General features: G+C 24.1%; 1 pseudogene; it reads right to left on the reverse strand.

The window, feature by feature from the left end:
* Positions 1-8878: 8878 nt before the first annotated feature.
* LOC131182512 (scopoletin glucosyltransferase-like) lies at positions 8879-10327 on the reverse strand (annotated as a pseudogene).
* Positions 10328-13824: the final 3497 nt, after the last annotated feature.

A 13824-nucleotide genomic window follows, 5' to 3' on the forward strand; every position in this document is an offset into this window, starting at 1 on the left:
AATATTTATATTTTTTAATAATATATTTATTTTATGGATTTTATAAAATTATTTAATTAATTAATTTATTATTAATGTAAATTAATAACTTAATTATTAAAATTTAGAAATTAAATTTATTTATTCAAAATATATATATATATATATATATATATATATATATATATATATATATATATATATATATATATATATATAGGGAGAGAGAGAGAGAGAGAGAGAGGAAGGTTTTCACTTAGTGTTGCACACGTGATATTCTAAGAGAAGGGCTAGCCATGTAAACATATTTTTTCTTAATTTTGCCATGTAGAACTTATCATCTAGAAATTATTATAATTTATAATTATAATAATTATTATCTTTTATGTTAAATATTTAATTTTATTTTTTATTTAATTCTCTTTCTAATTTCTTTTTAAATATCTTTGTTACACTACAAGAAATTAAAAAAATAGCTACGAAAATTACCGACCAAATATACTGATTACCGATGAAATTTTTTCGTCCACAAATACTAGCGTAGGTAATTTTTACTGACGAAAAAAATGTTGTCGCTAAATTTACCGAAGAAAAAAAATGTTGTCGCTAACTTTACCGACTAATTATTTTGTAGGTAAATTTAAATTTTTTTGTAGGTAATTTCGTAGGAGATTTTACTCTTATAAATTACCGACTATTTACAGACAAAATTTTTCGTTGGTAATTACTGACGAAAATAAATTTTCGTAGCTAATTTTTATTTTATATTTTTTAATTTAGTCATTACTTTTTAATTTAATTTTTAATATTTTTAATTTAAATTAACTTTTAAATTTAATTTAATTCAAAATTTAATTTAAAATTTAATTTAATTTAATTTAAAATTTAATTTAATTTAATTTAAAATTTTCAAATTAATTTTTAATTTTTTTTAATTTTTAATTTTTAAATTTTTAAATTAAATATTAATTATTAATTATTTTAATTTATAATTTTTTAAGATTTAATTGACTTTAAAAAAAAAACTACTAGTGGGGCCCAACGTAGGCCCCATATATGTGACTATGCCACAATTGCTCTATGTTGGAGAGTAGTTCTCCTTTTATAGACAAACTCACTACCCTCCAATCTATTCTCAAACGATGTGGGAATTTCACATTTTTTATGATTTACCGACGAATTACCGACTAAATATATTTCGTAGGTATTTTTTTAAAATTTTATTTTCAATTTCTCCTTAAAATTACCTACGAAAATCGTTTCGTTGGTAATTACCGACGAAAACAATTCGTAGCTAAAATTTTTTAAGTCTTTTAAAATTTTTTTTCCTATTTTCTTTTTAATATTACCTATGAAAAGTATTTCGTTGGTAATTACCTATGAAATACCTTTCGTAGGTAAATTTTTTTAATTTTTTAGAATTTTTTCTCTATTTTTTTCAAAATATTACCTACGAAAAGTTTTTCGTTGGTAATTACCGACGACAAATTTTTCGTAGGTATTTTTTTTAATTTTATTTTCTATTTTCTCCGTTATATTACGTACGAAAACCGTTTTATTGGTAATTACCGACGAAAATAGTTCGTAGCTAAAATTTTTTTAGCTTTTTAAAAAATTTTTTTCCTATTTTCTTCTTAATATTACTAACGAAAAGTATTTCGTTGGTAAGCTTTTCTTAGGTAATATTTAGGAGAAAATAGAGAAAAAAATTCTAAAAAACTAAAAAAATTTTACCTACGAAAAGTATTTCCCAACGAAATACTTTTCGTAGGTAAAATTTTTTTAGTTTTTTAGAATTTTTTTCTCTATTTTCTCCTAAATATTACCTAAGAAAAGCTTTTCATTGGTAATTACCGACGACAAATTTTTCGTAGGTATTTTTTTAAAAAAATTTATTTTCTATTTTCTCCTTAATATTACCTACGAAAAGAATTTCGTTGGTAATTACCGACGAAAAAAATTCATAGCTAAAATTTTTTCAAGCTTTTTAGATTTTTTCTTCTCTATTTTCTCCTTAATATTACCTACGAAAAACATTTCGTTGGTAATTACCGACGAAAAAAATTCGTAGGTAAAATTTTTTAGCATTTTAGAAATTTTCTTCTCTATTTTTTTCTTAATATTACCTACGAAAAACTTTTCGTTGGTAATTACCGACAAAAAATTTTTCGTAGGTATTTTTTTTAAAATTTTATTTTCTATTTTTTTCTTACTATTACCTACGAAAAGCGTTTCGTAGGTAATTACCGACGATACATTTGGTCGTTATTTTTATTATTTGGTCGCTAATTTTGCCACTAATGTTAGGCACCACTTTTACCTACAAAATTACATCGTCGGTAAAGTTTTAGTCGGTAATTTTGTCAGTAAAAATTAGTTTAAATTTTATTTCTCTTTTTCGTCAGTAAAGCGTCGGTAATTCGTCGGTAAATTACCAACGAAATTCTGTAGTCGGTAATTTTCGTAGTTATTTTTAATATTTCTTGTAGTGTTATTAGCATTGTTACTACAATTTTCATGACTAATTAATTAAAAATATTAAATATATTTTAATATTTTTATAAATTTCTTATTTAATGATTCTTAAATTTTTAAGTATTTCATTTGATCATAAAAATTTAATAATTATATATCTTAAATTTAATTAAATAATTTAAAATTATACTATAAAAGTAATCACATGGAGTTAAATACTTTATCTTTTCTCTATTTTTTTATATATTTAATTAATTTTAATTTACTTTAATGTTTTATTTTTATTGATCTAATTTTAATGTACATTTAATAAAAATATATTTTCAATTATATATATATATATATATATATATATATATATATATATATATATATATATATATATATATATATATATATATATATAATGAATTATGAAAAAATAAAATAAAATTTTATTTTCATAGTTATAGTAAACAAGATATATATAAAGGAGCAACTACTATTGTGCGCACAGTGGGAAGGGACACAAGAGATTTTCCGATCTCAATTGGATTACACCAAGGATCAGCCATAAGCCCTTACCTTTTTGCATTATTTTTAGATGAATTGACGAAACATATACAAAAGAGTATTCCTTGGTGCATGATGTTTGCGAATGATATTGTTCTGATAGATGAGACACGAGAAGGAGTCAATAGAAAGCTAGAGCTTTGGAGAAGTACTCTAGAGTCAAAGAGTTTTAAGTTAAGTAGAACGAAGATAAAATACATGCATTGCAAGTTCAGTGAAGGCCAAACTGGTGATAGGGAAGGAGTTAGTTTGAATGGAGTGGTACTGTCTCAAAGTAATCACTTTAAATATCTAGGCTCAGTCTTTCAAGTAGATGGGGGATGTGAGGAGGATGTTAGTCATAAGATTAAAGCCGGATGGTTAAAGTGGAGACGTGCCACGGGAGTTTTATGTGATCGTAAGATTTCCAATAAATTGAAAGGAAAATTTTACCGTACAGCCATATGACCGACTGTGTTATATGGTAGTGAATGTTGGGCACTGAATGAGTCGTATGCGTCTAAGATAAGAGTTGCAGAGATGAGAATGTTAAGGTGGATGAGTAACCATACTAGACTAGATAAAGTCCGTATTGAGAGTATTAGAGAAAAGGTAGGAGTGGTGTCAATTGAAGATAAGTTGAGGGAAGGGAGATTGAGGTGGTTTGGTCATGTGAAGCATAGACATACGGATGCTCCAGTTAGACAAGTAGAGCACATTAGGTTAGAGGATAAAAAGAAAAAAATGGGTAGACCTAAATTGACTTGGAGGAGAGTAGTACAACATGACCTAGAAGCATTACACATTTCTGAGGATTTAACCCAAAATCGTTTAGAGTGGAGAAAGTGAATCCATTTAGCTGACCCCAAATTTTTGGGATAAAGGCTTAGTTGAGTTGAGTTATAGTAAACAAGAAATTTATATTAATATTCAATTTTCATTATTTTTTAATATTTTTTGTTGTATAATTAATAAATAATTAATATTATTACTTTGGTTAATATTAATCTTGTTATATTGTTTTAGTATTATTTAGAAAAAGTTTTAAATTATATATATATATATATATGTGCCAAGTAATTTTATTAAATTCTCTCTATCTTTTATTAACTAATTATACAATTTATTTAAATTATGATTAAATTATTAATTCCTTAATTATGAATATATAAGTTATAAATTATTTAATTATTACACTTTAATACTATAGTAAGTAGCTATTATTTTTATTATTTAATTATTACAAATACACAAAAAGCTCAATTTAATTAAAGATAGAAAAAATTAAGAGTTAATTAGACTAATTTATTAATCATACCCAACAAACACATATGCTTACTTTATATATGTTCTATTTTGACTTCCTGATAATGTGGTTATTCATATTTTTGTAAAACAAATTTAAGAGGAGAAATTGAATTTTTGTGATTATACCAAGCATCAGGGATATTTGAATTTTTGTGAGAAACTAATTATTGATTTTATTAAATTCTCTCTATTTTTTATTAATTAATTATACAATTTATTTAAATTATGATTAAATTATTAATTCCTTAATTATGAATATATAAGTTATAAATTATTTAATTATTACACTTTAATACTATAGTAAGTATCTATTATTTTTATTATTTAATTATTACAAATACATAAAAAGCTCAATTTAATTAAAGATAGAAAAAATTAAGAGTTAAATTAATCATACCCAACAAACGCATATGCTAACTTTGTATATGTTCTATTTTGGCTTCCTGATAATGTGGTTATTCATATTTTTGTAAAATAAATTTAAGAGGAGAAATTGAATTTTTGTGAGAAACTAATGATTGAATTTTCTTTTAAACATCTCTAATTATTAAAGGTAATGTATATCTATTAATTTTTAATTTTTTTAAAAAAAATAAAAATCAACATTAAATTTTTTATGTATTTCCTAAATAGCCATAACATATAATTACTAAATATAATTATTACACATTATCATGTTCCATAATTTTTAATTTGAAAACATTAATGGTAGTAAAATTAAGATCCATGTTTACTTTGAAGAAAAATCAATACTTAAAAATTTTTTTTCCTCTCTTTTATATATTTAATAAATTTTAATTTACTTTAATATTATTTTATTTTTATTATTTTAAAATGATTTAATAATAATAATAATAATAATAATAATAATAATTATTATTATTATTATTATTATTATTATTATTATTATTATTATTATAAACAAAGAATAACTTATGGCTATTAAAAAAAACCTTATAGCCACTAAAGCGATTGATTTAAGAGCAAAAATCAACTTATTTTATTAAAGTTTATTACTAATATTTTAGAATTTTAATATTTTAAATAGCAATATTAAAATTTTTTTAATTAAAAAATAATATTTTTTAAATTAATAATAATTTAATAATCTAATTAAATCTGGTAAAAATTTTCTTCTAGTTCTTTTGCTCTCAGTATATATACTACCGTGCATTACACTCTATTTCGCTAGTAAAAATATAAAGACAAAAAAAAAAAAGTCTTCTAGTTACATATAACACAATTGGAATCATGCTAATTTATATGATGAAGATAAAAAAAAAAAAAAGAAAGAAAAAAAATTACGCAATTAACTCAACAGATAAAAATAACTAAAAAATTGAAAATTAAAATTTTACCTTGTACAATAAATTGTTTATAAAACTTGATTTTTAATATTATAATATTACTTAAAGATAATAATGAAAATTAGTCATAAAATTAATAAAGAGATATTTTATAGGCATATTATTTGAATACAAATTAAAATTGAATTATAATTAATAGTTTAACCAAATTAAAATAGGATTAATACAAATTAAAATAGAATTAAAATAAACATAATTATCAACGTACAATATACTTAAGAATGTACTATAAATAGAAAATACTAATGAGGAAGGAAATATAAAGGTAAAATTAAATTAAATATAATAAAAAGGAAAGGTGAATAAGAAAAATAGTAATAGATTTTATAATTTTATTATTTTTTTATAAATATAAGAAATTGAATATGAACTTTTTGTTTTTAGGATTAGGATTATAGAATTACAAATTGATTTTTTCTTTATAAGTAGAATTACTTTTAAAATAGTATCAAAATTTTAATTTAATTAGTTAAAAGTGGATTAGCAAACAACCAAATCGATTACAATGAGATTGGTTGATAAATCAAATAGCAATAAAAAATCAAATTAATTATTAAAATAATTAAATTTTTTTATTAAAAATTACTGTTGCTACTAACAATCGATTTAGCAACTAAAATCAATTGCTAAATAGTAATCAATACATAATCAATTATAAAAAAAATGATACCTTTAGTTTAACAATTTGTAACTGTTTTGTAAGTCGGTTGCTATAATTTAAAAAAAATTAAATGTTCAAATAATAAATAAAAATTCTCAATAATTATTCTAAAAATTATCTAAAATATTAATTTATTAATGAAAGATTAGTACTACAAAATTAATATAAAAATATTATAAAAACAAATTACTATTAATAATTATTAGTCAAAATAATAATAAAAAATTAAATATAAAAATAAATTTGTAAGACAAATTAGTAAAAAAAAAATTGACATATATATACTATAACAAAAATTAAGAAAAAAATTAATTATTACTAAAAATAATTTACTAAAAAAATATGCAAACAAAAAATAAATTATAATAAAAAAATAAAAAATATAATTAAGAAAAAAAAGAGGATGAAAAAGAAATTAGATGAGAAAGAAAAAGAAGAAGAAGAAGAAGAAAAATAAGAAAGAAAAAAATGATGAAAAAGATAATAGATGAGAAAAAAAAAAGTTGATGAAGAAGAAAAATAAGAAAAAAAAATGATGAATGAGAAAATAGATAAGAAAGTAAAAAATGATTAAAAAAATGAGAGAAAAGAGAAGAAAGAGAGAAAAAAAAATGAGTAATAGAAAAAGAAAATAAGTAGTGATTTATATTTGTGAATTAGTAATCTATTTTTGCAATGGATTGTCAATTGCTAATTTTTTTAAAAGGATTAGACAAAAATTTTTTGACAGAAAATTTTGTATTCGATTCACAATTGGTTGTAAAATCGGCTGCTAATAACAATCAATTTCGATCAATTGTAAAAATTAGTTGAGCGGGAACTTTTGGGGGAAATTTTGCAATTGATTTCCTATTGGTTGTAAAATCAGTTACTAATTACAACCGATTTCATTAACTTACAAAAATTTATTATTATTAGCAATCAATTCACAAATCGGTTATAAATTAAAAAAAAAGAAGGCTTTTAATCGACAAAAAATTGATTGCAAATTTGAAACCTTAAAAAAAAAAAGGCTCTAATTTTAGCAGCTGTTAGCAACCAATCAACTTTTATCTGTTGCTAATAGCAATTAATTTCTGTAATAGATTGTAAATCAGTTGCTAAATTTTAGAGTTAGTTAAAATAGTTCTTAATTTAGCAACTGATTCCCTATATTAGCAAATAATTTTTTAAATCTGTTATTAATAACAACTGATTTTAGTAATTAATTTCTTAATCGCTAATCGAATATTCAAGTTTATTTTTTTTAATATCGATTAGCAATCGATTTAACAATCATTGTAAAATAATTGTTAATAACAATTGATTTTAAATAGGTTGTTAAATTTTTAAAAATTAACTATTTAAGTTTAGAAAAACTAAAATTATAAATTGGTTATAAAATCATTGTTATTAACGATCAATTTTAGTAAGTTACAAAAACTGATTTTTTTTTCTTTTTTGATATTGTTGATAAAACTTGATTTTTAATGCTATAATTGCTTTAAAATATAGTGAAAATTAAGCATAAAAACTAGCAAAAGAGATATTTTTATAGACATGTTATTTGAATACAAATTAAAATAGAATTATAATTAATAGTTTAATCAAATTAAAATAGGATTGATACAAATTAAATAGAATTGGAATTAATGGATTAATTCAAATCAAAATATGATTGATCAAACTCTTTTTATAAATATAAAAAATTTAATACAAATTAAAATAAAATTAGAATAAATATAATTAATAAAATATAGTATAAGAATGCAATATAACTAGAAATATGAATGAAACGCAAAGATACAAGTAAATTAAATATAATTGAATATAATGAAAAAGGAAAGATGAAGAAGAGAAATAGTAATAAATTTTATAATTTTAAGTATTTATATATATAACTAATATGTACTTTTTTATTATAGAATTAAGATTATAAATTATAAAATTGAATTTTTAATATAAGTAGAACTATTTTTAAAATAGGACTAAAATTTCAATTTACTTATATTAGTTTATATATATATATATATATATATATATATATATATATATATATATATATATATTATAAATAATATAAACATATAAGGAAATTTTGTTCCTCCCAAGTTCATTCACTTATTCATAGTATTATATATATTTTTAATACATTATAAATTATAGATAAATAAGTAATTTTTTATAAAAAAAATAATTTTTATTTTTATGTTGAAAAATGCATGTTAAATGTGTAAATAATGGTTTTTTTTTTTTTAACTTTTAAAGTAAAAATTACTTTTTATCTCAACCAACCTAATATTGCCATAATTTATTCATTTTGAAAATTTTTATAAATGAATATAATTGCATAATTTTTTTAACATAAATAATTGTGTAATGATACTTTGAGCTCGAAATTTAATTATATACTATAAGTAAACCATAAATAATTGGACTTATTGTAATATTTGTTTTTAAAAAAAATAAATAAATTGCAAGAACTATAAATGCAAGTCACAATAAAAATAAAATAGTGAAACCGATATATAACAGTTTCGTTGTAAATGTTGATTATTATATTTTTATTGCCCTCATCTTAGGGGCGATGCCTGGGAGTCCTCAACTCTTCAACCAAATCATTCAAATTAGAGTATGTGGATCCACCTTCTTCAACAGCTTTTCTTGCCATTTCTCCAAGCTTCCTTGCTCTTCTCCTCATTTCTTCTGCTTGGCCACTCACCATGACCTCAGTAATTGCCGTCTCTATAGCTTCGCTTTTAACATGTTCTCCATGCACAGCAACCCATTCCTTAACGCCCACACCTATCCCAATCTGTAAAACCTCACTCACCAACTTCTCGTTGTAGAAATGATCAGAATCGGCCATGTCACCATTGGCTTCCCTGAAGTTATAGCTTCAAGTACAGAACCCCATCCACAATGAGTCAAAAATCCTCCTATAGCTTCATGATCAAGAATCAACACTTGTGGAGCCCAACCTCTTATTATGAGTCCTGTGTCCCCCATTCTTTCTTCAAATCCTTTAGGTAACCAATCTTCTTCATCTTCTTGATTTTTCTTGTCTCTCCTCACTACCCAAATAAATTCCTGTTTGGAAGCTTCGAGAGCCCTTGCAATCTCTATAAGCTGAGATGCATTGAAGTTGACCATACTTCCAAAACATATGTAGATAACAGAATTGGGTTTCTTGGAATCAAGCCATTTCAAACACTCGTTTTCACTAATAGATGCTTCATTCCCTCTCTGTGCTTTATCTTCAATTCCCCTGTTGCATAGCGAAACAGGGCCAATAGGCCATGCCCTTCTGCCTAAGACCTTCCTGTAATAATCAACGTGGTCGGCTCGACCTCATAGAAGCTGTTGACAACGATCCCAAAACTCTTTAACTCGATTCTACAATTTCACTCATTAATTTGCTATAGTCAGATCAAAGTCTTGTCTCAAACCATCCGAAGTTGTTTTCTTGTTAGCTTTATCTCACGGAACATTAGTCGTGACAAAGGGTTCAATCCGAGGAGACTTTCTTCTCATGCTCATACACTGATACATTCTAAGGTGCATAAAGAAAAGAAACAAGTGCCTTTAAACACTAACCTTGGAATCCCAAATTTGGCGAGATCGGTAGCCCATGGAAAGAGCAAATCAAAGAACAAGGCAATCAGGTTGGCACTCTTGCAGAGCATTTCAAGAGGTTCTTGGAGCATGGTTGTCGCTTGTTAAACTGAAAATCAATTCAAACTACCATTATCATGGGAAGTGATAGAATCCACGTTTTCACATCCTTCCGTAGTCCAAATTCTCCACTAAGGGAATTTAAGGGTTCGAATATCAATGTCGACACCCAAACCTTTAGTTCTTTGGATAGTTTTGGAGATAAGAGGTGCATTGAGAGGAGTGGTGATAATGGTAGCCTTTAGGCCTCGCAAAGCAAATAGCTTGGCCAGATCCACTGTTGGAATCATATGGCCATGAGCCATGTAGGGAAAGACAAAAATATGCAGCTGATGACCCGAACTATCCATTGATTGATTAATTCCGAGAAGACTTGGTGCTGTAGAAGAAGAGAGACAGAGAATGATCAATGAAGATGAAGGATTTTGTTTGATATGATTTTGTTTTTCTATGCTGGTATGACCAAATGTACTCACATGAAGGTGTTATTTACATGCAGGCTCTTGGGCATATATGGCCAGTTGGTTGTGTATTTCTATGTGCGATTTCAAGCTAGCTTTTATGGGTAGTACTAAATTGGATACGTTCTTCTTGAAGTGGAAATTCTTACCCACCCCTTCCATAATAGGGAAAATTATATAATTCATTTATTACAAATATAAGACATAAATATATAAAAAGACCCATATGTTAATTACTAGCTGTAAATATTTTATATTTCTATAAAACGTAATTAGAATCTCGTTAAGGAAAGAAGTATTTTCATTTTTATTTGTTATTTAAGTTTTGATAATTTAAGAAATTTTTGCCTCAACACAATGTATCTTAGATTTAAATAATTGGAGAAAATTTTATCTAAACTTTACCTCTCGTAAACCTAAAACGTAATATTTTAACTCATATATTAAATAAATAGAATCTAAATATTTATATTTTGAATCCATAACAAATCAGATGTAGATAAGTTTCTCTAATAATTCCACTTAATAAGGTAAAGATGGAAGCCTCCTAATTTATCAATAAACTAGATTCAATTTCATTGAAAATAAAAAAATTATTTTAAAATTTTAAAATGTATCAGATTTATATTGTGAAAATCACTAAAAACATCGGAAAAAAACTTTAATCTCATGCCCCATTTGTTTTGCGGGAAATAATTTATATATGGAAAAATGTTTTTTTATGAAATATGTTTTCTAAAAAAATTATTTTCCATGAAAATATTTTCATTAATTGGTTGCAATGTTAAATTAACGGTATATATTTATATTATGTATGTACAAGTATTTTTCACATTTCAATAAAATTATTAAAGTTTAAAAAATAAAAAATGATTTCTTTGTCTTTCAAAAAGAGGAAGTTATTTTCCTTAAAAATGATTTAGTTTTTCAATTGATCAGGAAAATATTTTTCATTGACTCATTTTCCTGAATGCCTTAAATATTAAAAAATGCAAAAAATATTTTCTATCCATGAAACAAACGGAGTCTTAATGTGCATAAGTTGACTTTGATATCTTCAAAGTAAATTAAAAAAATGATTAATTTTGAAAGGCTCAATGATAAAAAAAAATTCTAAACATTTTTTGAATTTTTTAATTATGTCATTTTTTTATTGACAATTTTGTTTAATTATAGTTGAAATATGTATATGGTAGCTGATTAGGAAATATATATATATATATATATATATATATATATATATATATATATATATATATATATATATATATATGGGACTAAATATATGGAATCTTATCATTTTTAAAATTAATATTTTATTATAATTATATGGCCCATAATTTAAAAGTAATATTTTTATTTTAATTAATTAGCATGTAAACATTTTCAGTTTGAATTTAAATTACTGAATAAGTTAGTAATTAATTTTAAAAATTAAGATAAATTATTAAAAATGTGAGAAATAATTATAAAAATTTTAATTTTTTTAATCATTAGGCATTTGAAAATGATTACATTGAGTCACAGCTAATTCATATTATATGGACCACTTAATAAAAAAAAATGGGAAAAGAAAAATTCCAGCTCAAACTAGTCTCATAACATTTAATTACATTCCTTGTTCTTCTTTAGAGATAAGAAAAAGATTCAAATGCTGATTTGGAAGTGGAAAGCAATATTAGGAAATACCTATTACATATTTACTTATTTGGCATGTGCCTAATTATATATTTACTTATGCAAGCAATTATGACGTCATTTATGCCATAAGTTAGACTAAAGACGAGATTTCTTACTACTATTGTTTGCTATGAAATCAATTTAGCTTACTAATAAATTGAAAATTATGGATGCGTTAGATATTGGGTGTATCAAATGTGTAATTGCTTCTTTAATATCTAAATCAAATAAAAATGAGAATTGATTATACTAAACACAGTTTTGTCAAAGATTCGATATTCAATTCAAAATAAATGCATATTGATATTGAAAAGGATTGTGTGTACTAAAATTGAATTAATTGATTGCTGTAAAAATGAATACAAGGCTTGAAAATTAAACAAAGCTATTAAAATTGAAATTGAAAGAATAATTGAAAGGATAATTGACTAAAATTGAGTTTTGAATTGTTGTTAATTGGTTGATTAACTAGGGCTTTTACATTGCTGCCCACTTGCATTTTATAAGTTCCCTTGGAAGACTCTGAATTCCCCAACTCCCCATGTTTCACGTCCTGTATATGATAGCAGTTACATCCTCTTCACTTATCGACTCTTAACTTCCACTTTAGTAAAGTTCTTTTCTCCTTTATTCAAATAATCACCTACAAAAGAACTTTTAATTACTTCAGAACTCCTAATTTCATTAATAAAAAATAAATAAATTTACAAAAAATTAGTTAAATTAATTATAAGTATAAATTAATTTTAATGCCCTAAAAAATTTATTTTTAACATAAACAATTGCCTCAGGCACATGGACTGGTTGATGGGCATTTATTTGTGTAATTTCAAATCTCCATGTTTATCTTAAATTTCTCTGCATGGAAATCTCCAAATTTATTTTTAGCTCCCCTACTTTATCCCATGTAGAAATTTTAAATTTTAAATGGTAGAATCCTTACCAAAGAAGTTTTCATGTTTTCTGTTACGCAAACTTCTCCACTAATTGGTTGGCAAGTCTTGCCACCTCTTTTCCTCTAGGAGCTCATTTTCTGGGTGGGCCACCTGATGGTAGGAGAGAGCATTTGATCGGTTCAATTCCGAACTGAATCAAATACCAAAAACCAAAAAACCGAATCACTTAAAAATATAAATCGAACCGAACCAATCACCTAAGGAGAATTGAACCAAACCAAATCGAAAAATATCGGTTCGGTTCGGTTCCGTTGCATTAAACTGAAAAAATTATAATTTTTATTTTTTTGGGCTGAGTTATGCATCTTGGGTCGGGTTATGCATCTTTGGCCTTGAGGCTTATGCGTCTTGGGCTGAAAAATTATTTGGGTCATTTTACTATTCGGTTTAATCAGTTTTATCAGTTTTAACCGATAAAAAATGAACCGAACTGAAAACCGAATATGTTTAAATTTTCAAACCGAACCAAACCGATAAAACTAAAAAACTGAATCGATTGAACCAAAATGGCTCGGTTTGGTTCGATTTTTCGGTTCACACCGAAAACTTCACAGCCCTACCTGATGGTATTCAAGCTTGGTTGTTGCATGATAGCTGTAGTCTTTTTTTTTTATGCCAGAAGTGTTGCGTTTTAGCTTTTCTCTTTGAGCTTTTGCTACCTATAATAATAATAATAATAATAATAATAATAATAATAATAATAATAATAATAATAATAATAATAATAATAATAATAATAATAATAATAATAT

This window comes from Hevea brasiliensis, chromosome 8 (assembly GCF_030052815.1).
Source record: "Hevea brasiliensis isolate MT/VB/25A 57/8 chromosome 8, ASM3005281v1, whole genome shotgun sequence".
NCBI classification, from domain to species: Eukaryota; Viridiplantae; Streptophyta; class Magnoliopsida; order Malpighiales; family Euphorbiaceae; genus Hevea; species Hevea brasiliensis.